We start from the raw sequence: 4,592 nt of genomic DNA on the forward strand, positions 1-4,592 counted from the left end.
CTGAGAACATTTGTGAAATTATGATAAATTGCGAAATTTTGAGCAATTGAATCGACGAGTTTGGAATTCCATATAGTAAAGTTGTATCCGATTTATTGATTTGTTAATAAATTGTGCAGTTTCTGATAAGTACAATTGAATGAAAGGGTCTCTCAACAGATGATTGATCTCATCAAATTGTAGCAATATATCTCAATGCGCGATTAAGAACTTATCTCTTCTTTTATATATATAAAAACGACGAATGCAATAATAATAAAAAGAGCTCTCAATAAACAAACTAATATTAATATACCTAAATACAGGCAAATAAGAGCTAGAACACCGTTATTATTTCTGTTTAATTATACAAAATTTTTTTTCTCCTTTAGTTCATACAATTTAAAAACAAAACATCAACGTTTCGGTTGTTATTTGCAACCATCTTCGGGATAATACAAACTTTAAAAACCAATAATTTGCAATCAATATAAAAATGTGTATCTAATTATTCTTAATAAAGCAGAAGAATGCAAGTACAACTTCTCAAAACCTCGAGTGGTTCCTCATTAGAATGTGAAAACAGCTCTTCATATATACATATCCAATATCAAAATTGTTATCTATTAAATGGCAAAATAAAATAATTATAAAAATACGTATTCTATTGTACAAAAAGATTAACATTAATCAACTCACCGCTTTTCAGAAATGATTCATATTAAATTACAAACGAACGCACTTAATCTACGAACAGATACGGAATTCTTTCATCATAGCTATACATCAATTCTCAGTCAATTTAATTAACTATTATGTTTTTGGAATATATTATATTTGTAATGCAATGTTTATTAGATTATTTCTATTTGTATATATTTATTGCCTTTTTGACGGCACATCGATCTATGTCTTTTATGTATTGTTAATTGTATTTCTGACGCTGACGTGAACACATGTCTAACGATTTTCCTGAGATACATGAATTTTTAAAAGAAATTTTATAACAGAATGATAGAACCATTTCTGAAAACCGGTGAGTTGATTAATGTTAATCTTTTTGTACAACAGAATACGTGTTTTTATAATTATTTTATTTTGCCATTTAGTACGTAACAATAATTTTGATATTGGGTATGAAAAACTGTTCTCACATTCTAATGAGGAACCACTCGAGGTTTTGAAAAGTTGTACTTGCATTCTTCTATTTTATTAAGAATAATTAGATACACATTTTTATATTGATTGCGAATTATTTTGATTTTTAAAATTTATTTTATATTATCCTGAAGATGGTTGCAAATAACAACTGAAACGTTGATTTTTTGTTTTTAAATTGTATGAATTAAAAGAGGAAAAAAATTTTGTATAATTAGACACAAATAATAATGGTGTTCTAGCTCTTATTTGCCTGTATTTATATTAATATTAGAACGATAAATGATTCTTTAAATTAAAGCAGCAGTTAAATAAAAACATGTATAAAATATGCACTCATGCGCAATCTACGTCACATTCTAATTAATTTATTCTTTTCAACTTGTGCAAATTATGTATTGATCGACGTGTGCTGGCGGTTACCAGGATGACGTATAAAATAGTCTCTGAAAAGAGATAATTAAAAAATTAAATTTTAATTAACTTAAATTGAATAAAATAAAATTGAAAAAAAATTAAATTCAAAATAATAACATCAAATTTAAATAAAACATATATTAAACTACAAAATTTCAATAAAAAAATATCTTTAAAAAGATTTCGTACATAACTCGATTTTATCAATCACTTATTAACAGATATTTTATACTAAAAATTAACATCTTGCGACAAATAATAATTGTAATATTTAGATAAGTAATTATAAGGTTCCGTATGTATAAAACAATATGACAATTAAAAAGGGCATAGAACCAATATTTAAACAAAACGTATTTAATTAAATCAAATAAAAATCTCTAGATACAAACGTTTCGACTCCAATCGGGTCATTTTCAATGTTACAAATTTTGTCGTGAATCTTAAATTACAGTTATAATCTCTTAAATGGAATTAAATATGATTAAATAAAACATTACATAAAATCGCACGCGTAATCTTGTCGTTGACATAAAAAGCGCAAGTTGTCCATTAGAAATTAATTTAAGTTGCGAATAAATTCATATCTTGTCGGTGAAGTATAATTACACAATAATATGTCAGTGAAATGTAAAAATCCAAATATGTGTCAGTAAATATAAAAATTCAACATATGTGTCAGTAAAAATAAAATCCATTAATGTGCTATAAATTTTCCTTGTCACAAATGTTATAACTATAAAATATTTTGCACCGATGTACGTGACACACTCTTGATCAAGTCGAACAATGTAATGTAATATTTAGTTTCAATGTTCAAAAATATCAATACTCAAATATCTTTATAAACTCTTAAAATGAGAAATTAAATTTTGTGTTACCGTTGTATTACAGGATACTGCTACTTGTTTTATTGCGAGAATTATATAGCTGCGTTCCAACAGAAAAAGCAGCTTTACAACTGTTGTAAAATTCTTCAATATGATTGGTTTATACATTTAGATCCAGTGAGGAACTAAGGGCAAGACCAATCATATAAAAAAATTTTACAACAGTAAAACTGCTTTTTATGCTGAACGCAGCCATTGATTAACTCATGATCCTATAGATGGATTCTGTATGCATACCGAATTTGGTCTTACAAGTTTGAAAAAAAAGGATATCATCTTTTGCTAAACTTTTTTTAAGAATTACTTAAACATTAAAAAATTTATTTTTCATAATATCTATTATAAATAATATATTTTATATTTACTTACTTTTGACTTACTCAGTTATAATATTCTATACATTAAATCTATATCTAATCAATTAATATAATCTCACTATGACGTCATCAGTAATGTTACATACAAAGATAGCGTTTCATTATTCACTGCAAATACTGAAATTTTACGGTTCATGTTATACGTACTATAGATTTTCGGTACTTTCAGTGAACAACGCAATCAGAAAAAAGTCCAAAGAACTCGGAAAAAAATATTTTATATATAATTATACATAAAATTATATTAAATTATATATAAAAGTATATATAATTATATAGAATTATATATAATTTTATATATAAAATATGTCCATTTATATACAAATATATAAAATTATATGTAATTTTATACAGGGAATGGAAGTAACTCGTTACTTGTAACGAAGTTACAGTTACAAGTTACTTTTTTGGTAACTTTACTGGTAACTACATTACTTTTTTTCTTTGGTAACTGTAACGGTAACGAATTTTACAGTTACTTTTATTGTTACTTTGCACATGATTGGACATGATACGACATAAGCCACTTACACTGTAAAAAAATTCTTTACACATATGTATAATAGATGTAAAATAGATTACATGATTAGTCCTGTATATATAAAAAAACATGCAATTTTACAGAAATTATATAAATTTTTATTGTGTAAATATATCTTATTTTAAAATTATGTAATTTTAAAATTATGTATCGAAAATTATGTAAACAGCAGGATATTTTGAATATTTTCTGTAATTATCCAAATTTTGCTACATTACGTAATATAGCAGAAATTTTTCGCGTATTGCTGTTAAATGTATAATAATATATAGTGCGAAATATATTGTCATATTTCTGTAACTATACATACACATTGTAATTGTACTTCCACAATCTGCTTAGTTACAAACCAAGAAATTATTTTTATTTGCATTCAAATTTACGAACGTGTGGACGTTTACAACTATTATAGTGGGTCTCAAAATTATCCACTATAATAGTTGTAATTTTACACAACAATTTTTTACAGTGCATACACAGTAAAAAATCGTGCGTCCATATGTAGAATTTTTCTTGTGTTACCACATTTTGATTATTACTTCAATGTAAAATAAACATACAACTGATATGTTATTATTTTTGTAACATTTTGATGTTAGATTCATGTCACCTTTCTAACTGAACAATTGCGTATGTCAATTAAAAATGGAATATTATTTTGAGTGTTTTGAACAAAATTGTTTCAATTAATCTTTATATCTCAAAGTCAATTTATAACATCTAAGAATTTTTTCATTCACATTATACGAACAAAAATGTTTTATTAACATTTTCTTACGAGTTACTGCAACTACTCTTCTATGTACTCTACTTATTTTATATGTTAGTTTTAAATCACCCTTAAAGTCAAAATAACAAATATAAATGTAAAGTATTGTGTCAATTTTTTAACATTATTATAGTTCGTTAATAAATAACACAAGACGAATGAGTTACTTTAACTTAAAATTTAGAGTGGATCTCCTAGGACATGTATAAAATGTTAAAATTAATATTTTCTTTTTTATACTGTGTAGCGCTTGAGAGACTAGAGAAGGCCCCTAGGCCCGTCCGCTGTGATTGACGGTCGTAGATTTAAAAAAAATAACGGAAAAGTAACGAAAATTTATTTTCTCAAGTAACGATAACTGTAATGAGTTACTTTAAAAATCGGTAACTAGTATACCCAGATAGACAAGCGTGCGATACCCGCACAAGATACCGCTACCGTACTGTTACTGTACTGCCACG

The sequence above is a fragment of the Trachymyrmex cornetzi genome, unplaced genomic scaffold (genome assembly GCF_001594075.2).
Source record: "Trachymyrmex cornetzi isolate Tcor2-1 unplaced genomic scaffold, Tcor1.1 scaffold979, whole genome shotgun sequence".
Lineage (NCBI taxonomy): Eukaryota > Metazoa > Arthropoda > Insecta > Hymenoptera > Formicidae > Trachymyrmex > Trachymyrmex cornetzi.